Source organism: Marmota monax, unplaced genomic scaffold (genome assembly GCF_021218885.2).
Source record: "Marmota monax isolate L192 unplaced genomic scaffold, Marmota_monax_Labrador192_F-V1.1 WCK01_AAM20220418_F8-fsc00130, whole genome shotgun sequence".
NCBI lineage: Eukaryota > Metazoa > Chordata > Mammalia > Rodentia > Sciuridae > Marmota > Marmota monax.
In genome coordinates this window covers 3702626-3729552 of record NW_026693244.1, presented here as the reverse complement: position 1 = coordinate 3729552, position 26927 = coordinate 3702626, and positions in this window count along the sequence as shown.

The following is a 26927-nucleotide window of genomic DNA, read 5'->3' as shown; positions in this document are numbered from 1 at the left end:
TTAGTATTCTATCTATAGCATCACACCAGTAACAGAAGATACCCTCCTCTTCTCAGGTAAGTAAAACGTTCTCTCAGTTTCATGCCCAGCTTGTATATATTTATATGTAAACTCTTTTATCCCATCAGGAAAGCCTGAGCTTTCATTTGACATCATTTCTCACAAGTCTGAAGAATTTTTTTAAAAAATACTTTTTGTAGTAACACTGTGTCAGTGGTGAATTCTCTCAGGTTTAATGTTTATGAAAATGCCTTCTATGGACTTTATTTTTTAATGAAATGCTCACTGGATATAAAAGTCTAAAGTTGACAGATTGTTGTTGTTGCTTTTTTTTTCTTTAAGTATTTTAAAATGTCATTCCATTATCTTCTGATTATATTGTTTCTAATGAGATGCTATCAGATAGTTTGTAAAAAAAATCAGTTTCCCTTTATTTTTTCCTGTCTTATTTTTGCTGCCTTTAAGATTTTTACTTAACTTTTTTTCAGTCACTTGCTAATGACATACATAGTATAATTTTCATTGTGTTGAGGTTCTTAAGGCCTTTTAGAAATTTCGGTTTATAATTTTCATCAAATTTGAAAAATATTTAGTCATTTTTCTTCAATTGTTTTTATCTACCCCAGTTTCTCTCTCTTTTCCATCTGGGTCTCCAATGATGCACAAGGTAGCTCCTTGTCCAGTGGTAACATAGTTTGCTTCTTGCCTCATAAAGTTTACATAATTTTATCCCGACCCCCCATATGTCTAAATTTGGATGGTTTCTTTTTAATTTTGCTTTCAGATTTATTCATATTTTCTCCTGTTTCCAGACTACTTATAAGCTCATCTAGTGATTTAAAAAAATTCTGTGAGAATCTTCTTTGTATTTTTTGTTTTTCTGTTAAGCTTTCCAAGACATCTTCTTGTTATGTCCAGATTTTCCTAAGCCCTTGAACATATATCTAACATCTGTTTTAGAGTCTTTTTGTGCTAATTCCAAAATCTGTCTCATTTCTGGCTATACTGATAGGCAATTTTCTCTCCTGGTTTGGATCACGCTTTCTTGCTTCTTTATCTATCTAGTAGTTCTTTATTGTATGCTCAGCTGTAGATACTACTTTGTTGAGAGTCTGGCTTATGTTCCTTTAAGGAATACCAGGTTTTATGCTTAATTTTATTGATTTTAGGCATTTTTAAAATGAGTCTAGAATAATTCTTACACACTGGCCAGAGGAGTTCCACTAAGGTTTGTCATTTCTGGGATTCTATTTGAGCGTCTGGGAGGTCTGTGCACTCAGGCTCTTTTCCGAGTTCTGTGTCACTCTTGGAATTTGTTTTGCTCACAGTCCCCAGAAGCTCTTCTTTGCCAGGCCTCAGAGTCTTTGTGTATGTGCAGTTTGGTAGATATTTAGTCAAATAACCATAGGACACTTTTGGAGATTTCTGGGGTCATTTCCTTATTCAGCTCTCTCTTTCTGGTACTGTACTTCCACAAATCCAGCTGTGTCAGCAGCTCCTCACCCCAATATCCACATTCTCCATCCAGTGACACCACCAATCTCTGATAGGTCCCTTCCTCCCTGGGTCCCGGCTGGGAAAATGCCCTCAAGAGCCTGGTGAATGAAGACTCACCTCATGTTCATCCCTTCTCTCTTCTCTGGGCTAGATCTTGTGTCACCTGATGCCTGGGAGCTGCTCTTCACATATCTTGTGTTTATAGTATTTACAGGGTAAAAATGAATGTGATCACATTACTCATTAAGGCCAGAACTAGAGGTTTCTATGTATGAATTTTTAAATCTCTATTAAATTTCAATTCCTACTTCATCCTTTATTTCTAGTATTGTAATTTGTGCTCTCTCTCTTTTTTTTTCTTGGGCAATCAAATCATGGTTATCTATTTTTCTAGTGTTTATTGTTTTTTTTTCCCACATTTATATGAATTATTCAGTGGTTTTTAACCTTTTGATTTCTATGCTTGGCTCATTAATTTTCAATATGTTTTAATTTTCCATCATGTTCACTTAGGAGTGTGAATTTTCCTTCAAGTTTTTGTTTTGTTTTTGGTACTGGAGATTGAACCCAGGGCCTTGTATATACTAAGCCTGCACTCTTCCACTGAGCTTAATCCCAGGCTTTTAAAAGTTTTGATATATAGTATTTCCATTATTTATCTGTTCCAAATATTTTAACTGCCAAGATTTTTTCCCCATTTTTGTTGTTATAAAATTATAGTATAAAATCCTTCATTTTAATCATTTCAAGTTACAATCTGTGACATTAAGTTTATTCAGTATAAATAAGTTAGGCCATGGTGGTGTACACCTGTAATTCCAGCAACTGGGAAGGTTGAGGCAGGAGGATCACAAATTCAAGATCAGCCTTAGCAATTTAGTGAGGTTCTAAGCAACTTAGCAAGATCTTGTCTCAAAATAAAAATAAAAAATATTATAAAGGGCTAGGGATATGGCTCAGTGGTTTTATGCCCCAGAGTTCAATTTCCCAGTACCAAAAAAAAGAAGTAGGTGGGTATCAATATATAATATTTCTCTGAATAATCATCTCTATTTATACTAAAGCTAAATATGAGTTCATACTGATATCTTCAACTCTAATCCATTACCTCACAGATCATTCTGGCTTTCTCCTCTTGCAGATCTATAATCTCTCAGCATAATAAGAAAACTGGCTCTTACTATCCACCATCTAGGATATATTTCAACAATGTCAGAACTGTTAACCCCTAGTCTATGGGGATAAGTTTATCATCAAGAGTGAAGCATTTCTATTCAGTTCTTTGTCCTTTAGGTTTAGAGTTTCCAGTCACTTTCGAAGTTACTTAGATTTGTTCTTTTATCCCCCATACTCTTAGGTGAAGTTGATGTGTACATTTATAATACAGTGAGATTTTCAATCACATTCTGAATTCCATCCTGGAAGCTCCTGCTCTTCTAAGTGACTTTTTTTTTCAAATTGCATATATTAAGGTTTTTTCTTGATTAGTAAGTTCTATGAGTTTCAAGCAAATGCATAGTGCAGGTATATACCATTAAGTATATTGCAGAATTGTTGAACCACCCAAAAACTATTTTCTATGCTTCACTTGTTAATTATTCCCTGTTACCCACTGAATTCCCTGAAATGACTGATCATTTTATTTTCTCTGTAGTCTGAATTTTCCCAGGGTGTCATATAATTGGAATCATCCAGTTTTTAGACTGTTTTTTCCTATTTAGCAATATTCTTCTAATTCTTCAATGTCTTCTCCCCCACCCCTTTCTCCCTCTCTCTCCTTTGCTGAATATTATTCTGCTGTGTGTATTTATACCAGCCTAATAACCCATTCACCCACTGAAGGACATTCTTGGTTACTTCTAGTTTTGAGGGATTATAAAGTTTCTATAAACATTCATGTGCAGGTTTTTGCATGGTTGTATTTTTTAAATCAGTTGGATGAATCCCCAAGAGCACATTTGTTGTATTATATGGCAAAATGTCTAGCTTTGAAAAATTCTGCCAAACTGTCTTCCAGCATGGCTGTACCATTTTGCATTACACTAGAAATTGTGCTCTGAATTTTCTCCATCAGTACTGAGAATTTTTCATTTTTTAAAAATTAACCTAATATGTGTGCATTAGTGTCTCATTGTTGTTTTCATTTGCACTCTACACTAATCACAAAAAAATATGTACAGGTTAGCATATGTAAATGTACACCTTTTTTGGTGAGGTGTCTGATCAGATCTTTTACTTCTAAAATGGGCTGTTTTCTTATTGTTGAGTTTCAGTGCCCTTGAATGCTTTGGATATAAGTTCTTGTTCAAATATACATTTTGCTAATATTTTCTTCTACTTTATGGTCTGTCTTTTCATTCTCTAAACAATGATTTTATAAAGCAGAAAATTTTAATTTTAATAGAGTTTTACTTATCATTTTTTTCTTTCATGGTCTTGCCTTTAGTGTTTCAGCTAAAAGCTCATTACCAAACTTAAGTTCACAGTTTTTCTTCTAAATTTTTTTTCTAGAAGTCTTGTAGTTTTTCATTTTATATTTATCTGTATGATCCACTCTGAGTTCATTTTTATGGAAGCTATGATGTCCATATCTTAGATTATTTTTGTGCATACAAATGCCCACGTATTTGTGTTCAGCATCATATTCTGGAAAAGACTATCCTTTCTACATTTCTGCAGGTCTCTTTCTGGCCCCTCCATCCTGATTCCTTAATCTCTTCATCTATTCTTTCACAAGCACCACACTCTCTTTATAACCATTATCTTGAAATCAGATAGTATGAGTCCTCCACGTTGGTTCATTCCCTTCAGTACTTTATTTTTTGTTTTTGATTTACCCTCCTACTCTAACATTTGCCAAAAAAGTATTAGATTTATAATTATTTGCAAAAACATTGTATTTGGAATCGATACTTTTATATTTTCAATTTTCAAATGTTTTACAGACTTTAGAAAGTTTAACTCTGGTTATCCTCTTCTATATGCCAGTTTTCTAAGATTTCTATTTCAATTTTTTTTATAGACTTCACATTGTTAATAATTATTTTCATTTTTTGTATTAACATGTGTTTAGGTTTATCCTATGTTTGCTAATTGTTTTGCCTGCTATTGCTTTTGGAAATTCTCTTTTCTTTCTGGGTTCAATTTTCTTCTTTCTGAGGTAAATCTTTTAATAATTGTTTTAGTGAGGGTATGTGGGTGGTAAGTCTCTATGTCCTTTTTGTCTAAAAATTTCCTTATTATGCTTTTACTCTTGATTGATGGTTCATCTAGAATATAATTCTAGGTTGACAGTTATTTTTTTCTCAGCATTGTGAAGACACTATTCATTTGTACTCTAGTTTCTATTGTTAACATGAGAAATCTATTGTCAACAGTTTCTCCTTTATCTTACTTAAATTTTTAATTCTTGGATCTAAGGATTCATGTCTCGCATTAATTCTATAAAATTCTCAACCATCATCTTATCTGTTTCACTCTTTATCACTCTTTCCTTTTCATCTTGAACTCATAGTAGATCTCATGGTCCCCTTCATGTCCCTACATCTCTTATTTTTTCATTTTTTTCTTCCTCTGCTGCATTTTACTTGATTTCCTCAGATTTGTATTCTAATTCAATTTTTTTTTGCTTCAGCTCTTTCAATATTCTCCATATGCTGTTCATTTATTGCTTGATTTAAAAAGTTCTATCTGATTTTTATTGTATCTACTTGGGTTTTGTTTCTTGTGTATTTCTTACAGTTTTGATTCTAGTTGCTATCTTTAATTATTTTGAGTAAAAATTTATATTATCTATGAGAGTGTGTGGTCTGTTATAAAATAAATTGTTTTTCTAATGCTGTTACCCATTGTGTCTTTAGTTTCTCACTCCATTTGGATTTTTTTACTTGAGAAAGCTCAATTTTAGAGATAAATATGTATGGAAGTCATTGGCAACTGTGTTGTCATTGTGTCTAGCAGGTTCCCAGGGTAACCACTAATACTGAAGCACATTGACATTAATTTCTCAGACTGGAGATTCCTGAACCTGGAAAACTTTGAAGATAATGTAAATTTGAACCCCACACTAGTGCGTGAAATAGACATAGAGAATACATTCTTCGGGCACTCAGGCTGAACAGAATAAGGTATTCTGTTACTTTCCTTTAGCAAGGGCATAGATTTTTCAGTCCAACATTTTACTGAAGCTAAGTTCTCAAGGTTTTCAACTTTACCTCATAAGATTTGTACTGCTACCCTGAGGAATTTGAAATAAAAGCTCTCAGGACACTTGAATTGAGACACACACACACACCCTGGGTAAAGGGACGATGGAAGCATTGCTATGCCTCATAAAACTGTACTCTGTTTTCAGGTTATCTGCCAATTGGGGATCTTTCAAAATTTCCTGCTACCTCAACTATGATTTTTAAGCAATGTTACATTTTATGCATTTGTAAAGAAAGACATGGCAGAGCTCAAGTAATTTCATTTGTATTATTTAATAATCAGGAATCCCTGAATTTGCTTCTTTAAATGTCTCCAATTTTGAAGAGTTTAATGAAGCTGGTATACCGGGTCTGAATCTACTTTCTTATTTATTTCACCTAGTCATGCACAGGAAAAAGCAGCACAAGGCCAGTGGAATGATATCAAAGTGGTACTTTTGCTTCCCTAGTGTGTGTCCTGCATCAAACAACCCTGTGATTTGAGTCATTGCACAAATAAATACTCACTGCAAAAGTTTCCATGAACATATGAAAACTACACCTCAATTTGGGGATCCAATGAATTAAGTATATTTTGTTTCCTCATACTCTAGTATAAATTCATTTTTTGTTTTTGTTTTGTTTTGTTTTGTTTTTGTTTGTTTTGCCCTAGGATTGAATGCTATTGTTTGAATATGGTTTGAGGTATTCCTCAAGGGCTTGTGTGCTGCGAATTTGGTGCCTAGTGTGGTGATATTGAGCGATGTGGAACCTTTAATAGGCAAAATCTTGTGCAAAGTAATTGGGTCATTGTAGGCAAAATCCTTGGAATAAATTCTTGTGGTTTTTTTTAAGGATTTTTGTTTCCATCAAAGGGTTATCACAGAAGAGAAAATCTAGCTCCTACCCTTTCTCTGGCTTCACATCTCCCTTGTTGCCGCAGTCTGGCTGGGCACAATCAGGAGCCACTTGTCAAAAGAAACTAACTTTATTTTTAGAACCACACACGCCAAACAAAACAGCCTCTCAGGAAAAACCCTCAGAGCCTCAACTGCCACCACCGGCTTTCCACAAGCCTCTCTCTCCCACACAAGCTTCTCTCCACCTCCCACAATCCTCCTGCTCTTGAGGCTGATTGGCTGGGTCATGTGGGCGGAGCCAAAAAAGTCCCCCAATGAGCAGCTCCGTGGTCTGAAAGGGCAGGGAAACAGCCCAATGAGCATCGCCGCAGAGGAGCCAATCAGCTAGATGTTGCTGGGGCCGCTGTGAGCCAATCATCAGCTGGCAGCTAGAAGTTTGCTGGCAGCTGGAAGTTTGCTGGGGCCCCTTCGGCTGTGGCTCTCAACATCTCCCCCTCTCTGTTTAAACAACAAGCATGTGGCTTAGGGACCGTGCCTGCCTTAGGTTGTCCAATAGTACATATGGTCCTTAGGTTGGTACCATTGCAATTGGATCTTACCCGTCACTGACTACCGGTCCAGTATACAGCCACACCTGTGGAGAGGTCTTTGTACCAGCGGGGGGGTGAGATTCTTTGCCTCACCTCTGTTGGCCCCCAAATTTTAGCTGGACGATCATGACAAGCAGAAGGGAGGAAGATACACCAGGCCAACTGACAGCTCCTTTTGGAAAAATTGTACCACCAATGACATCATCAGCAAAAATACCCCAACACTACCACAAGTCGCTGCACCAACAGATAGTTCACAATGCATACAGGTGAGTTCACAATGTGTCCAGGCAAGTTCTGCAAGCAGTTCAGTGATGGCTATTGTAGAAGCTGTAGATTGGTTTTATCTTTGACTTCACCAGCACTGGGATGAAGATAGGAATTCTGGCAATAATGGCTAAAGAAAAAAATTATGTAACATTACAGAAGGCACTAAAAGAAAACAATTTTCTTAACAATTTACATTGTCTTGAAGAGAATTATTAAATATAATGAAAAGGAAAGGTGAAAGTAAACAAACAGATCTGTTAACTTTCTTTTTTGTTTACATATTAAAACAATCCTCAACAGTTGTTTACCCAATTTAAATTAAACCATATAAATCACGTGAAAAAAAATATTTGGATCCATTTATCATGAGCGCTCATCATATATGATATATGGACATACGTACATTCAAACATATAACACAAAACACAAGTGTGCACACATAATATAATACATACAACACATAACATTATAGTAAAGGCCTTATAACTTTTTACAGGTGAAATCTCCATTGCAATGTTTAAAAACTCTATAGTCAAAAAATAGAACTGATCAGCAAAACATTAACCTAGGTCTGTATGAGCTCAAAAAACAAAATAGAACTTCATGATATGGCAAAGGGCAATAATAAAATAGATATTGAAAAAAGCATCCTGGTTCTGTTGCAGATGTAAGAATAGCCAAACTGGAGTTTTGGATATCAGTTGTTATGGATTTGAGCCAAATCATCTTCTTTTTGGTCTGTAGAAATCGCTTTAGTTAATCATTCTGGAATCCAAATCGGCTGCTGTTCTCCCTGTGGAAACACATAAACAGACCCCTGACTCCAGACAGTCACTGGGTCAGGACCTTGGTTAATCTCTCTGGAATCCAAATCTGCTGCTCTTCTCCCTGTGGAAACACACAAACAGACCCCCGACTCCAGACAATTACTGGGTCAGGACCTTTCCATTGTCCTGTTAGAATATCCTTCCAAAGTACCTTGGGCTTATGCACATTTTTTGGACACATATGCCTTTCCGCAGCACTAAGTCCTGATGAATCCAAATTTAAAAAGTTTAGAGTAAAAAGGGTTATTTTAAGTTTATCTTTGGGGAATATATACCCCTTCCCAATTCCTTCTTTTTGCTTTAATAAGTACATTTTAATAGTTTGATGAGCTCTTTCAACTATGCCTTGTCCCTGTGGATTGTATGGGATTCCTGTTATATGAGTAATGCCAAATGTTGAGCAAAATTGTTTAAAAGAGGTAGAAGTATAACCAGGGGCATTATCTGTTTATAACTGTTTTGGAACACCCACAGTGGCAAAATTTTATAAGCAATGAGCTATAACATCTTTAGTTTTTTCTCCGGCATGAAGGGGGCCCATCAAAAATCCAGAAGAAGTATCAACTGTAACATGCAAATATTTTAATTTTCCAAATTGTGGCAAGTGTGTGACGTCCATCTGCCAAATATGGTTAGGTATCAATCCTCTAGGATTGACTCCAAGATTAACTTGTGGTAAAAAGGTCACACAATTTTGACATTGTTTTATTATTTGTCTAGCTTGTTCCTTAGTTATTTTAAAACGCTTTTGTAAAGTATTAGCATTGACATGGAACTTTTTATGAAAATTTATAGCTTCTTCTAGTGTAGAAAAAATATGTATGTCATGTGTAGTTTTATCTGCTAAATCATTGCCCAAACTAAGGGCTCCAGGCAATCCTGTATGTGCCCTGATATGTCCTATAAAGAATGGATCTTTTCTGTCCCAGATTAGACTTTGTATAGTGGAAAGCAACGAGAAAACAGTAGAGGAAGGGGAAATCCTACCAGCATCTTCAAGGGATATAGCATTAACTATATACTGACTATTGGAAAATAAATTAAATACAGAATCTTTAAACATCACAAAAGCTTGTAATACTGCATTAAGCTCTACCTTTTGAGCTGACTGTTTGGGTAGTAAAAATGTAAAAGTTTGATCAGGTGTAACTATTGCTGCTGTACCATTATTTGACCCATCAGTGAATATATTTGGAGCATTCATGATAGGTGTTTTTCTTGTCATTTTTGGAAAAACTACAGGATGCAATGACCAAAAAGACAATAAAGGATTAGATGGTAAGTGGTTATCAAATGAAACATTAGATTTGCACATGATTATTGCCCAAGTATTTAACTCATTAGCTAACTCATCAATTTGATCCATAGTATATGGAGTAATAATTTTATTGGGAGAAATTCCAAACACTCCCTTTGCTGCTTTTATTCCTTTGAGTATTAATTGTCCTACAGCCTCAGGATACCTAGTAAGAATAGTGTTAGGAGAATAAGATAAATGTATCCATAATAATGGACCTTCTTGCCAAAATACTCCTGTAGGAATATTTTTTGTTGGTAGTACAATAAATAATAAAGGCAAACTTATATCAATTCTATCCAAATGCATATTTTCCATATATGTTTCAATAATTTTTAATGCCTTTCTTGCTTCAGGCGTTAACATTCGGGGTGAATTTGGATCTGATGGACCTTTTAGGATATCAAATAAAGGTCCCAACTCTCCTGTTGGTATACCTAAATAAGGCCTTATCCAATTTATGTCTCCTAATAACTTTTGAAAGTCATTAAGTGATTTGAGTTGATCTACTCGTATTTGAATTTTTGGTGGACGGACCATGGTTGAGGATAATAGAACTCCTAAATAATTAATTGGAAAATTTAATTGTACTTTATCTATTGCTATCTCTAGATTATAATTTTTTAATAAGTTTGTAAGTGTGGCATAACATTCTAGCAATGTGTTTTTATCTTTGTGTGCTAATAATACATCATCCATATAGTGAAATATTTGTAGTTCAGGATTTTGATTTCTAAGTGGCTGGATTACTTTGTTAACATAAATTTGACACATAGTTGGGCTGTTAGCCATCCCTTGAGGGAGTACTTTCCATTCATATCTCTGATCAGGACCTTCATGATTCAGTGCAGGGATAGTAAATGCAAAACGTGGACTATCCTCAGGATGAATTGGAATTCAAAAAAAAACAATCTTTAATATCTATAACTAAAACATACCAGGTTTTTGGCAAAGCAGACAACTGAGGAATCCCTGATTGAGCAGGTCCCATAATAACCATCTCATTATTAATGGCTCTTAAATCTTGCAATAATCTCCATTTACCAGATTTCTTTTTGATGACAAAAATGGGAGTATTATGGGGAGATACAGAAGGTTGTATATGTCCTTCCACTAATTGTTGTTTGACCAGGTCATGGGCTGCTTGTATCTTTTCTTTAGTCAGGAGCCACTGAGGAACCCATACTGGTCTTTCTGATTTCCAAGTAATTTTTATTGTCTCAGTGGCCCTTTCTGAAAATCCAAACCATGTCTGTCTGTTCCTTGATCTATTTGTATTGGTGCTGCTATACCTTGTTCTTGTTCTCCTAATCTTTTTCCTTTCCTAAAACCTTGTCTAGTCATAATAGTGGGTGCATTTTGGTTGATGTTATTTGTTAATGTCAAACCTAATTGATCTAGGACATCTCGTCCCCATAAATTTACGGGAAGATCATCCAATACATATGGCTGTATAGTTCCTTCACATCCTTCAGGATCCTTCCAATCTAATACCATTGCACTTCTATGGGGATTAGTTGCCACTCCTAGGCCTCGAAGCGTTTGAGTGGCTTGTTGTAATGGCCAATGTTTTGGCCATTCTTGACGAGAGATGATGCTAAGGTCTGCACCTGTATCCAGTAGCCCATTAAATTCATGTCCTTGAATATTTAGTTTTAGCATGGGGCGAAAATCTAAATTTAAAGAAAGCATAGCCCAATCTACACCTGTGGAGCCTAATCCCTTGGAACCTCTTTCTACAGTACGACTGGAAAATTTATCATGTAGGCTGGGTATTATTAGTAACTGTGCTATTCTATCTCTTGGTGAAATTACTGATATACCCTTTGGAGAACTGGCTATAATTTTTATTTCACCTTCATAATCGGGATCAATTACCCCAGGACTTATCATAAGTCCTTTTAGAGTAGAAGAGCTGTGTCCCAATAATAAGCCTACTGTTCCTTTGGGAAGAGGTCCTTTCACCCCTGTGGGAATGATTTGAACTCCCATCTCTGGAGTTAGTACTGCTCTGGCGGAGGCGCAGATGTCCAACCCTGCGCTCCCTCTGGTTTGTCTGATGAGGGATCTGATGGACAATGTGTCCTGGGCACTACCCTGATGGAGTTGCTGGGTTCCTCCAGTGCTCCGTATATTTGTGGTTTTGGGCCCCGGAGCATTGGGCCCCCCTGTCCATTTTTTGGCAATGGAGCCCGATGCCTTTCTCCACAATATCGTGGATAAACACCTGGTCCTTGTTCATTTTTTGATAATGGAGTACCCTCTATGGTGGTTTGAGAACGGCATTCATTAGCCCAATGTCTCCCTCTACGGCATCGTGGGCAAATACCTGGTATTCTACTCCTTTGATACTTAGTTTTGTTAAACCCTCCTCCAATGGGGCAATTCCTTTTAAAATGTCCTGTTTGTTCACAATTGTAGCATGTTCTTGGCCTGGCATCTAAAGCCTGTTTTAATGCAGCTGCCATGACTTGCTCTTGTTCATTAATGTCTCTACATAATTTAATATATGTGTTTAAATCTTCATGTTTCCATGGTCTAATGATATCTCTGCACCAACGATTCGCTTGCTCATAAGCCAGGTGTTTTAGTAATGGCATTGCTTGTTCTGTATTCCCAAAAACTCTGGTAGCTGTTTGAATAAGCCTATCTACAAATTCAGCATAAGGTTCATTAGCTCCTTGTATTACCTTAGATAATTGACCTTGTAAACCTCCCTGTCCTTGTAAAGTCTTCCATGCCTTAATTGCATCTACAGCAATTTGTGCATATACACCAGGATCATATGCAATTTGTTGCTGCTGATCCTCATAAGGTCCCTTTCCTAACAACATATCTAGATTTCTCTGAGGATAACCAGCTGCTACATTTCGCCTAGCCGTCTCCTTGCAAAATTCCTCATTGGCAACCTTCCATAACAGGTATTGTCCTCCATTTAGCACAGCTTTACACATATTAGCCCAATCTGCTGGCGTCATGTTCAAGTTGTTAATGGATTCGACCATGCTTACAGTGAAGGGTGCTTGAGGACCATAGGTTGTTACAGCCTCTTTTAGCTGCTTCACTGTCTTGAAATTTAAAACATGGTAAAATTGCTGCCCTCCTACCTCAAATACAGGGCATGTTAATATTTGAGATCTTGTCTCAGGATCCCAACTATCAACTGCGGGGGTTGGGGACCTCCCAGCATATGGAAGTGGCCTTGTTAGTTGGACGTAACGTCCTCTGGTGATAGAAAGGTGTTAGTAGCAGTCTCCTGTAGAGGTGGTGCTGTTGGTTGGACACTTACACCCTCTGGTGATAGAAAGGTGTTAGTAGCAGTCTCCTGTTGTAACTTTCCCCCTGATGGCTTTTTCTGTTTTACACTTTCTTTCTCTGTCTGACTAGCTTGAGAGGCCTTCTTTTTTACTTGAATCTTTTCCTCTGTCTGACTAACTTGAGAGACCTTCTCTTTTACTTGAATCATTTCCTCTGTCTGACTAACTTGAGAGACCTTCTCTTTTACTTGAATCAATATGTCTTCTCCTTCCTCTACCATTGTCTGAACTGAAGGCTTTGGACTAAGCAAACAAGATATGAACGCCCACAATGGCAATGTGCCAACTGGCAGAGTCCCTGGGCTTTTCTTTTCTATTCTTTTTAAATCTTCACCATGATGGTTCCATTGTGATATATTTAACAACTCCTCCTTAAAAAGCCATGGGCTACATTTTTGTATTGTATCAACGTATACCCTGACTGTTCTTGATTTTACTGAGATGCCTCCTTCCTCTAACAATTTACTTAACACTCTTTCAGTTTGTTTTTTACTAATTTCTGATCCCGTATTTCTACTATAATACAACCCAACAAGATGACGCCAAACAAAACCGAGACAGAATGAAATAAAAAGGGAACAACAAAAAGTCATTATAGCCTTTCTATCCTCCTGACATGTGCATCCGTCCTTTCTCCCTATCTGTTCCTCAGATGTAAATAGTTTTTCCTCAGATGTGAGCGGTTTTTCTTCCGTCTCACTCATCTCCAGGGACAGGCAACTTAAAACAAAAGTGAAGCAAAATAAAAGAGGAATCTTAAAATGGCTACCCATCCTCTCGCCCTGCCCTCAGGGGCGAGCAGTTTCACTTACCCTCAGTCGCTCCCCGTACGGGCCACCAAATGCCGCAGTCTGGCTGGGCACAATCAGGAGCCACTTGTCAAAAGAAACTAACTTTATTTTTAGAACCACACACACCAAACAAAACAGCCTCTCAGGAAAAACCCTCAGAGCCTCAACTGCCACCACCGGCTTTCCACAAGCCTCTCTCTCCCACACAAGCTTCTCTCCACCTCCCACAATCCTCCTGCTGTTGAGGCCGATTGGCTGGGTCATGTGGGCGGAGCCAAAAAAGTCCCCCAATGAGCAGCTCCGTGGTCTGAAAGGGCAGGGAAACAGCCCAATGAGCATCACCGCAGAGGAGCCAATCAGCTAGATGTTGCTGGGGCCGCTGTAAGCCAATCATCAGCCGGCAGCTGGAAGTTTGCTGGCAGCTGGAAGTTTGCTGGGGCCCCTTCGGCTGTGTCTCAACACCTTGTGACCTCACCATGTGACCTCACCATGTGACCTGTCTCTTGCTTATGCTGCCATGATGGCAACATCTACCAGGCCTTCATCAGAGCCCCCAAACAGGGGGACATCTGATCTTGGACTTTCAGTCTCTAAATCTGTGAGTTTAATAATCTTCTTTTTCCTAGATGGCTAATGATGTCAGTAAAGACTACGTCAATGGTTTCAAGTTTTTTTTTTAATATATACACTCTACATATTGCATAGATTGGATTCATCATTCAAAGACAAAGACAGTCTGAATTTTAATGCTGAAAATAGTATACCAGGAATTCTGGTGAAGGCCAAATTGAGCTATACATTGGAATCTCTCCTCAGAGTGTTTTCTTTTCATTAATATTGGAGCTTGTGTTAAATAATTGTACTATGGTAGCCTGTGAAGGTCTTTCTGGAAAAATGAGATTTTAGTTAAGACTTGAATGGGGCCTGAATATACCTAGTGCCTTCAAGGAGCATTAAGAGGTCAGCGTAGATAGAGCACAGTGAAGAGTGGAGGGAACAGCAGGTGATGAGGTCAGAGAGGTAGTAGAGGAGTAGGAGGTCGTGAGGACTCTGGCTTTCTGAGATTAAAACCATTGGAGATTTGAAGCAGAGAAGTGGTTCCTTCCTTTTTGTTGAATTCTCTCTGTTATGTTGAGACTAGACTGAGGGAGGCAAAAGCAGCAGAAGAAAACCAAGTAGGAAGTTATTTCATTCTTGGAGACAAAAGCAGATGGTGGCTTGTACCAGAACAGTAGCAGTGGAGGTGGTAAGAAATTGTTGGATTCTAGGCCTGTTTTCACTCACTTATTCAATGAATGTTTACAGAGTAACTACTATGTATCTGGTGATATGTTTAGTATTAGAATTGACATGCTGAGCACAATAAAGCAACAAATAAACGAGTAAAAACACTACTCCTCCTATTCTCCTTGAGTTGTCTTTTTGAAGAACAGTTGGAGGTAGACATAGGCAGAATAGATGTAAACAAATAGGCAAAATTAATTTCAGAGAGGAATACATACTGAGAAACAAGTTAACCACTTTCATGTGAGAGTTCCCTGCTGAGTAGATAGAAGCTACTTTGCATTTTTAGATTATGCATTCAGGAAAGGCTACCCAGAGCAAGAGGTGACCTATTGACTGGGGCAGGAATGACAAGAAGAAGGCAGCTAAGTGAAGACCTAGTGGATGACTTCAGAGGTAGAATGAGCTACAAGTATACAGACAAAGAAGCACCAGTTAGCTTGGCTTGCTCAACATACAAACCTATGGTCAAGTAGTGTGGCTGGAGCATAGCAAAAGACCTGGGAAGTAACAGCAGTGAGCCGGGGAAGTAAGACTTTGTAGGGCCTTGAAGACCACAATAAGGAATGTGGAATGTATTCTCAGTATTTTAGAAAGTCATTGGAAGGCTTTAAGTGAGGAAGTGGCGTGACCTACTTTACATTTTTAGAAAATCTCTTTGGCTACTTTGCAGAGCACCTATTTGTTTGAGATGCACACGTGGAGAGCTCCAGCAGGCATTGGAAACAAGAATCTGTAGCTCAGGAGAGAAGCCCATCTTGAAGACACTAACTGAAGAGTCATCAGAGTATGAATGATGTTGAAAGAGAAGGAACTAGGAGATTCCAGAGTGAGTTTCGGTGGCCAAGAGTCAGGTTCTAGAGGACTACCCTGCTAGAGTCCAGAGCCCACTTGTTTATCCTCTTCTCATCATGGAAAGACTAGTTATCTCCAGTTCTGTCCTCCATCCCCTCCAATCAGCTGTCCATCCCTACCCCCCTACTTTATCTGCTTCTGTTCCGATTACCATTCCTTTCTTGAAGTACAAAGTATATGGGATTAGTAAAGGAACAATGGGGGGTAGAATTGGAACACTGTTGAAACAATAAAACTCCAACAGAGAATACATTCGATTTATTAAGGAGTAAAATGTGTTAAGGAGGGTTTATGGCATATTTGGGAATAAAATCCTGTGAGCTTTGAGACTGACTTCTCAGATCCCAGCTGTTCACCTGTGTTTCTGATCACCTTCTGATCACCCTGAAATCTCTGCCTCAGACTCTTCTGACCTAAATTTGGGCCTCCCAAGGGCTGCACAAGCCCAGCATGCCACATGCTAGCTATTGCCAGTCCTTCCAGACCCTAAATTAAACTGCTAGTCTGGACCTTTCTTCTGCACCTCAAATACATATGATTCCTTTCCTATCACTTCTTGAGTAGTTCTAGTTCTAACTTCTGGATTCTAGAGTCTTTGCATCTCATAATAATTAATGTACCTGTCATCAACCATGCTTTCCTATATGAAAACCCAACTCACTCTCCAGTTACAGTGTTCGTTAGGTTCTAGAAGATAGCTTATAAACACTGAGTTTCAAATTTCTAAGGCAATTCTGTAATCCTATATGATCCTATATGACAAGAGTCCTGTGCAGGAAGTTAAAAGGAATTGAAAGCAAATATCATGCTAATCTTAAAGACCAACTTTGTTATTTTGTCATTTTTGAGCCTACGAATATAAAATGACAAAATAAAAAAGTTGGTCTTTAAGATTAGCATGATAATTTTATATATATATATATATATATATATATATATATATATATATATATATATATAATTACACAGCCTGTCATTTATTTGAGCTTCTTATAGGTTGCATTATGTTCTAATCCCAGATACTTCAATCCCAATTATCCCAGAAAATATCTAAGAATGGAAGTTTATTTGGAGACAGAGTCATTGCAGATAAAAATCAACAAATTTGAGATGAGGTTATAGGTTATATTGAGATGAGGAGTAGGATGGACCCCTTAATGTAATATGACTGGTATACTTTCAAAAAGGGAAAATTTGGACACAAGCACACACACACACACACACACAATGCAGTGTGCAGATAAAAGAAGAGATCCACAAAAATGAAGGAAAGCTGAAGATTGCCAGCAAAACATCCCTTGTTAGTAAAGAGGCATGGAACAGATTCTCCCCACCAATGTCAGAAGGAGTCGACCCTACCAACACCTTTATCTTGGATTTCTGGCCTTTAGAATAGTTAAGCAATAAATTTCTGTATTTTTAGGCCATCCAATTTGTGGTACTTTCTTATTGTAGTCCTAGGAAACTTATACAAAGCTTGAGCAGGCATAAATTATACTCCATACAATATTTTAGTGATATATTGACTTTTGCATTAATAAAAGTGCAGCCCAGTTTGTCCATGCTTTGGAATTTTGCCAGCCCAAACTCTCACCCCATCAAAATCATCACCAGTAGGAAGAGAAAACAAGCAGAGGGGTATGTGTGTGTGCAAACACATGCTCATTTTTCTGAAGAAACTGAAGGAGTGCTTGTTCATGCAGGCATATTTCCAAAGAGGCTGAAGAAAGGAAATCACGTTTAAAACAAACATTTACTCCTGTTGCTAAGTCAATGCCTCACAACATTACTGTGGTATCAGACATGAAAATGAAGCCAGAATTATGCAGTTCAGCCTAATGTTGTCTACTCAGCCTCGAATGATAGACAAAGAGAAATTGTTGCATTTGGTATAATGGGTTGAGGGTGTGTGGCAAGCATTTAAAAACCAAGTCAGGACATTTTTGCATATCAGAAAACAATCTCATTAACACATTTCATGAGACACTTGTGTAAGTCAATGAATTTTAATTATTCCTGAAGGTTTTTAAAATTTTTTTTATAGTAGATGGACACAATACCTTTATTTTATTTTTATGTGGTGCTGAGGACCGAACCCAATGCCTCATACATGTAAGGCAAGCATTCTACTAACTGAGCTACAGTCCCAGCCCATCCCTGAGTCCCAACTCATCCACTTCAGTAATAGAAATCACAAATTACCCTCATATTATCATTGGTAGTGTCAATCCCATAATTTCATTTTGATTAATATTACATCATTATTTTACTGTAATAATTAATATGAGTAAAATATATACACTTATGGAAATATAAGCCATGGAGAATGTTTCTTGCATCCAACTGACACAGTGAAATCTAATGAAATAAGGAATGGAATGAGACAGGGATAAAAGAAGAACACTTATTTCTTCTTTGTTGTTTTCAAATTGGTAAAAAACCTAGGGATGAAGCAGCCCAAACGACAGAAAACTTCTTCAAACCTGTCCTGGTAGGTCGTTTGACTTTAGAAAACGTGCACTACATAGGCCTCTAGGTGCCACACAGCTGACCAAGGAGTTTGTAATCCCTGCTCCTCTTCTGACTGCAGATTCTTCAGCAGCCCCGCCCTCACCCCACCCACACACACAATTCAAGACTCTTGAGTAATCAGGAGACAGGACAGAGCGAATGAGTTCTATCTAGAGCCAGACCCTAGCCAACCTCACTTCTAAAGCCTGTCAGTTAAAACTAAATTAAGGGGTCCGTATTCACCACCCAACCTGTTTGGGAACATTGCTCTGTCATTTTAATAGCTAGACCTGCAGGCAATATGTTCTCTGTTATGCTAGGGTGAGGAGTGTTCAGCTTACCTAGGATCTGATGGGCACAGCAGCCTTAGTATTTTATAATAGTTCCTAGAAATGTTTACAGAACACAGTGTTTTGAACTACAACATAAAGCACACTATGTGCAACCACCCCAACCCGCTGTGGAGCTCCTAGGACAGTGAGAAACTTTAGTTTTCCCAAGAAGCCTCGGTCTCTCTCTTTATTCTTTGCTCTATTGAAGAGGCATCAAATTTAAATTGAAACAAGACACATTTAGATGAGATTTGAAGAGTTTAGTGCTCTAAGCTAAGAAGTATGGTTTGCTTTTCTAACAATTCAGAGTCTCTTCATGGAGTTTTAAATAATGACAAGACAGATCTTCACCCTTTTTGAAATACCTAAATCAGTGCACCTTAAAAGATGTAGAAGAAATGTGCAAGACTAAAACAGTGCCTCCTGGCTTTAGGACTCTGTGTTTTTTCCAGCTGTTATGGAATCCATATGGACCTTTGGAGAAGTTTGTTCTGCTCTCAATTAAAGAAGGTGCTCTTCCTTTCTTTGTTTTTGCTGTCTATCTCTTTAACCTCCCCTTCCTTCTCTGTGTTTGGTACTTTGAAACCAGTTCTACAGGATATATTCAGATAGTCTTTTCATGGGCAAAGGACTAAAATTTTAAAAATACAGTTTTTCACCAGAATGCTCCACAAAGAAGAAAAAAAGAATAAAAAAGGAAGCCTTGCCCCTCCCAAGGACAAAGATGAGGCAAAGAATTTGAAGATAAAGAAGGTAGTACTGAAAAATGTTCATAGTCACAAAAAAAGGAAGACCGCCCTTCATCCACCTTCTTGTGACCCAAAACAAGAAGGTAGCCCAGATACCCTCAAAAACCATCACCTGGCCAAGATAAACAAGCTTACTCACTAAGCCCTCCTCCTGCTTCCCTGGGCCACTGAGTTAGCCATGAAGAAATAAGAAGAAAACACATTTGTGTTCATTGTGGATGTCAAGGTCAACAAGCATCTGATCAAATAAGCTGCAGAGAAGCTCTGTGTCATTGGTATGGCCAAGGTCAACACTTGGTCAGGCTTGAAGGTGGCATATGTTCAGTGGGTTCCTTATGATTCTTTGAATGTTGCCAACAAAATTGGGATCATCTAAATTGAGTACAGCTGGATAATTCTACACATATTTTTTTTTACCAGAAAACAAAGTAAAATAAATAAAATTAAATTTAAAAAAGCAGTATGCTTCCAATACCAACTTAACACTTTCTGACTTCAAGCATAGTTTGCTCACATGGATAAAGGAACATACCCCAATGCTAAACTTTATTTTGGCTTGCTGGACTTAAGGTAGCATTTTTATGTTCAGATATATCAAAAATAGAAAGGGTAAAAAGAAATGTGTGTTTAAATAAGGGCTCACTTCCTAGAAAGGAAATATTAATGGATGGGAAAATCAATTTTATGTAGAGGCAAAGCTATTCTGACTTCCCGCCCAAACTCACATCAGAGATACGATGCTTCACTGAGCTGAAAATTAACTCTCATATTCCCAATTTATTTGTGATTTCATGAATTATTTAACTAGAGGCAGGGATAAAGAGAAATGCCATTTCTTCCCTCAAGTTGCTCCTCTTTGTGTGTCTATATCATGAATGGCCAATGAGTTAGAACAAATGGTTTTGGCCAACTGATGAAAATTTGGAAATTTTCTTGGGCACATTTGTCTAGTTTTTAATCATTGCACTCAATGGAAAAAAATGTGATGATGAGAATTCAGAGAATGTTAATTTTTTTCAACCCAGCTGTGCCAATAGCTCTTTATTCAAATGTCATTATTCAATCATGTGTTCATTAGTCCAACCAAAATTATCGACCACATACTGTGTACCAGATATCATTCCAGATCCAGGATTTCATCCAGATCCAGGATTATATCCAGATCCAGGATTATATCAAAGTTCCTCCATTCTTCCCAGCCCCCCCCCCAAATTATGGATCTGCATCCACTTATCATAGAGAACATCGGCCTTTGTTTTATTGAAATTGGCTTACTTTGCTTAGCTTGACATTCTCCAACTTCATCCATTTACCTGCAAATGCCATAATTTTATTCTCTTTCAATGCTGAGTAATATTCCATTGTGAATATGTACCACAGTTTCTTTATCCATTCATCTATTGAAAGGCATCCAGGTTGTTTCCACAGTTTAGCTATTGTGAATTAAGCTGCTATAAATATGGATGTGGCTGCATCACTGTAGTATGCTGATTTTAAGTCCTTTGGGTAAAGATTGAGGAGTGGAATTGCTGGGTCAAATGATGGTTCCACTCTAAGTTTTCACCAATTTGCAGTGCCACCAGCAATGTATGAGTGTACCTTTTTCTCCACATCTTCGCCAAAACTTATTATTGCTTGTGTTCTTGATAATTGCCTTTTGGACTGGAGTGAGATAAAATCTTACATTAGTTTTGATTTGATTTCTCTAATTAGTAGAGAAGTTAAACATTTTTTTCATATATTTGTTGATAGATTGTATATCTTCTGAGAAGTGGCATCTGTTTCTTTTATTGATCTAATATTTTCAAGAATCACTCTCAATACAACAAGTGTTAGCACTTTGTTTCTTTTTATTGCCTAATAATACTCCTTTGTGTGAATATATGACATTATATTTATCCATTTATTAACCTATAAGCAATTTACATTACTTAATCCTGCCCTATTTTGAATAATGTTTCTGTGTATTTGTATGCATAATTTTTTAAGCAACTGTGTTTTTTATCTCTTGGGAATATAACTAGAAGTGAAATTTGAGCAAAACAAATTTAGGAGTAGAATTGTTGGTTCATATGTTACTCAAAGTTTAAATTTTTAAAAAACTGACTATTTTACAAAGCAAATGTGTCATTTCAAATTATTTATTTATTTATGTTGGTGCATTACAATCACACAAAATAGTGGGATTCATTTTGCCATATGTATACATGCACATAATTTGCTAAATTTATTTCCCAACACTTCTCTTTCCCTCTCTTCCTTATAATTTGATATTATATTAGGTATATTATAAATATACATGTACACTTATATATACACACATATTCAGGATTCATTGTGGTATATTTGTACATGAACATGGCATATTTTGGTAGATTTTTTTTCCCAGGACTTCTCTATACGCTTCTCTCCTTCATCCCTCTCAATCCCCTTCCTCTACTCTATTGCTCTTCCTTCCATAAATCTCCTGCCTTTTTTATGCCATGCCCAGCTTCTTCACAGCAGAGAAAACATTCAAACCTTGTATTTCTGAGTCTGGTGTATTTCTCTTAACATGCTGTTCTTCAGTTACATCCATTTACCAAAAAATGACACAATTTCATTATTCTTTATGACTGCATAAAACTTCATTGTCTAGATATACCACATTTCCTTTATCCATTTGTCTGTTGACTGACACCTAAGCTGGTTCCATAATTTAGCTATTGTGAATTTCAGTGCTATAAACTTTGATACACATGTATCCCTATAATATGCTGATTTTAGTATTTTTTCAGATAAATACCAAGGAGTGGAATAGCTGGGTTGTTTAGTGGTTTCATTTCTAGTCTTTTGAAGAATCTCTTTACTGCTTTGCACAGTGGTAGTACTACTTTGCAGCCCCATCAAAGTATAAACACACCTCCCCGCCACATCTTTACCAGCAATTATTGTTACACGTATTCTTGATAAGTGCCATTCTGACTGGAGTGAGATGAAATCTTAGTGTATTTTGATGCATTTCCCTGATTGCTAAGGATATTGCTATTTCTTCTTTAGAGAAATTTATTTAGTTCATTTACCCATTTACAGACTGTATTATTTGTTGTTTTGGTACTAAGTTTTTTGAATTCCTTATGTATTCAGTATATTAATCCCCTGTTAGAAGAATAGCTGTCAAAGATTTTTTCCATTCTATGGATTCTTCTTTCATGCTCTGAATTGTTTTTTGATTACACCATCTTAAAATTCTTCCAGCAGTTGAAGATTGCAATTTCTCCACATCCTTGTCACATTTGTTATTATCTGCTTTATTATTATTGTTGTTGTTGTTGTTAGTATTATTATTATTGCCATCCTAGTGGGTGTCAAGTGTCATCTCATTATAGTTTGATTTGCATTTTCCTGAATATAATGATAATGGAGAAAGGTCTACTCAGATTATTGACCCATTGTTAATCTCTGTGTTAAGGATTTGTAAGAATTCTTTGTATATTCTATGCAGAACTTTCTTGTCAGATATGATTTAAGAAGAGTGTTTTCTACTTGATGCCATCCTAATAACATTGTCTTTCAGTCTGCAGCCATGGGAAGTCTTTCTACTTACTCGGATATTTTTAAACTTATTCAACAATGATTTGAAGACTCCAATGCTCAAGTCTTGTTTCTTTTGTTTACTTTATTCCTAAGTTTTTATTCTTTTCAATGCTGTTGTCCAAGTAATAATTTTATTAATTGTATTTTTGCATGGCAAATATAAGGAAATGCTATTGAGTTTGTACATATGGACATTGTATTCTGCATTATTATTGAACTCATTTATTATCACTATATGATTTCTGGAAATTTTTTTTAGGATTTTTCTTTATACAAAATTGTGTTATCTGCATAAAAAGTATTTTAGCTGGGGTTTTTCACAAGTGACCTTCATCAAGGTAAGGAAGTGTCCTTCTGTTCCTAGTTCATTGAATATTTTTATAATGAAACTGTGTTGGATTTTATACTATAATTTCACTGTCATATTTACCTAGATTTCTAGGACAAATCCCCCTTGGCCATGCATGGAGAGGGATGGGGAGATATTTTAAACATATTATTGGATTCAGATTGCTAGTATTTTTTATAATTTTACCTATATTTATAAAAATATTGGCAGATAGATAGATAGACAGACAGCTTTGTCTAGTTTTTCTTCTAGTATAATATTGATTATAAGATGATTTGGACTGTGCTTTCTTGTCTTCTATTATTTGGAAGTGCTTATGAAAAATTACTAATTATTCTTAAAATATTTGGTATTACCAGTAAAGGCATCTGGACCTAAATTTTCATATTATTCTCTTTTCTTGTTATAGATCTATCCATATTGTCCATTTCTTCTTGAGTCTATGTAGGTAGTTGTGTTTTTCTAGGAATTTGTCCCATTTCATCTGAGTTATCTACTTTATAGCTGATGATTATTTGTAGTATTCTCTGATAATCCTTTCTATTTCTGTAAAGCTGGTAATAAGATAAACTCTAATTTTAATAATTTGAGTCTTCTCTCTGTCTTTCTTGGTTAACCCAGTTAAAAGTTTGTCAATTTTGTTTTTCTGTTCAAGAAACTAACTTATAATTTTTCCAATTTTCTATTTTCTATATTCCTTATTTCATTAATTTCCCCTCCAATACTATTTTTTCAGCTTGTTTAAGTATCTTTTTCTCAGTAACTTAAAATACATGATTAGGCTACTGATTTGAGATATTTCTTCTTTGATATGTGTTTACAGCTATACAAATGCTTTCGGTTTTTTAATGCTATTTTATGTAATATACTGCATATTTAAAATATACTAACTCTAATCATCACTATAATGTAAATGTTATTATTAATCTCATTTTGCAAAGGAAGAAACTGATTATAGATTATTTATTTAATTTTTCCAACATTGCATAGAAAATAAAGAATTAGGATTAAGACTCAAACTTGTTTGGACCACCATTCCCATTGTAAGGCCAAGGACAAATGATCTGAGTCTATCTTTTGCCTCATCTTTTTTTGCTTCTGTAAGGAAATATTTGTGGCAGCCATATTCTTCCATTTTTCATTTCTATTTTTATCTTTTATTTTTCTATTCCAGAAGACAAATGTATCTCAAAATTGGACAACAGGTTTACTGGCTCCTTTACAGATGAATTTTTTAGCATGTAAAAGAGGGTTAGAACCTAATACTCTTGATGCAAAAGGCATTGATGTTTCCATAATTTTGCATCAAACTGCTATTTCCTTTTGATTTTGCAGATACATAAGCATGGTTTTACTTGCATTGCTTTTATTTTCTCCAAGAATCTATCATATTATGTCAATGACAAATAACATCAGAACCAGAGTAGTATGTGTGAAGATGATAAACAGAGTCAGAATAAACTTGTTGGAACAAATTATACATTCTTAAGGAAACTATTTTTTTAATTTAAAAAGTACATTGTGATTGTCTTGACATTAATATTTAAATAGTGAAAATGAAATATAAGAAGCATGAAATAACCAGAATGTGAACTCCATGAGGGCAGTGACTGCCTCATAATCCAACTTGTCTCTCCAATATGTAGTACAAGAGAAAGCTGGTAGGAACTCAGGATGTATGTTCCAGATGAATTAATAACATGAAATGGTTTCTAAAAATATCAATTTTACTATGTACTACAGAGATTGTGCCCCTTAATACCCCTCCTAAGGGGGCCATTTATACCCACCCACCCACCTTTGCAATATTTACTATATGCCTACCCTGTGTCAGGAACAATGTAGGGAGCTGGGGCCACAGAATTGATCCTGGCAGGCACATACTTCATTTTGTGAGTAACACCATTAGCCAAACAATCATACAGATCGTTAGATAAAATTATAACAAATAGTTCAATGGAACATATGTTTTGTAAGAATATCATGCAACAGAGGGTCCTCACCTAAGCTGTGCAGAGTCTTCCTGAGGAAATGGCAAAATCTAACAGACCCTCAAAGGACTCCAGGCAATGTGTTCTCTTAGGTCTGCACAGTGGTTTTGAGTTTTAAAATACTGCTCATGCCTTTGGATGGGGTGTGCATTCTCTAGCTATCCATGGCACACACACCCTTGTCCTGACTTGCATGTGACCTGAGTTCAAATGTGTGTTATTTGCTTGGATCTCTAAATATGTGAAATTTTTGTTGGTGTTGTTGTTTTGGTACCAGGGATACTTAACTACTGAGCCATATCTCCAGCCCTTTTCATTTTTTATTTTGAGGTAGGGTCTTGCTAACATGCTCAGGGTCTAAGGTGCTAAGGCTGGCCTTGAACTTGTGATCCTTCTGCCTTATTCTACCAAACTGCTAGGATTACAGGCATGTACTGCCTGCCATGCCTGACTTGAATATATGAATCTTGTTGTAAAATATTGACCCTTATTTTTTTATTGTATTCTCTTTAGCATCAGACCAAAGTAAAACAAACAAACAAACAAAAAAACAATGACAACCACAAAAAACACATGGCCCATCTTTTTCCAGCAAGCTCATTTGATATATGTATATGTGAAAAAAAAACATGTCCTTACTTCTGACATGTTTTATTTGACTGTTTTTAAAAGTACCAGTTATAGTTTAATAAATTTATTTTGTGAGACAAAGCTATAACCTATATTGGACAAACACACAGAACTATAGTTTGAGAAGCCAGGAAAAAGAATAAATTAAATACTTAATGTTTTATTGTGGATTAAAACATCTTTATTTCCATCTCATCTCCCAATCTCCCAATCTCTCAGGCTAAGATGTACGGTAATTCTTGTACTAAGAGCCAACTCTTCATATGCTAAACTATTTTGGCCTTTAAGAAAATTTCATACTAGGAAATGATAAGCAACAATGGGGAAAATTATTACTTCTCTGTGCATTGGATTACCACTGGCTCTTCTGATTGGACTTTTGGCACTTTCTTTCACTTTTATATTGCCAGTCCAGGTTTGTGACAAGGTAAGGTAAGGAAAATAGAGGCAAGGAATTTGGCGAAAAGTTATAGATTGAGGGTCATGGTTGGAGGCCACCAGGTTTTTTTTCTCATAAAGGAGTGTTTTCAAAGTCATCTGTGAGGTTACTTATTAAAGATCTGAAATGGGGTTTGGTTCAGCCTCTGCTTTTCTAGGGGCTTGCTTAAAGGCATGGGTGCAGAGCTTGCAACAGGCTGTCAGGCATGGATGTCCTTCAAGGGTTACTTTGGGTGATGCCAAGACAAAAATCAGCATCTGAGAGAGGTCAAACTGATCTATCTCCTTTGTATCTGGAAACCTTTCTCATATATGTGCCCCAAGTCCCAACCACCCCATTACTACATTATTTGATGGGATTAATAAAGCTGAACTCACAATGAGGCATCCAACATGCTCTACCACGAATAAAAATTTAAAAGAATAGTATTTGGAAGGGATACTTTCTGGGCAGCTCTAGCAAACAAAATTACTTAATAACCCTTGTGGAAAAAATTACAGTAGGTTACCAGAGTGGAGGAAGCCATAGTAATTTGGAAACAATGTATGTTCCTTAGGAACAGACTTTAGTAATTG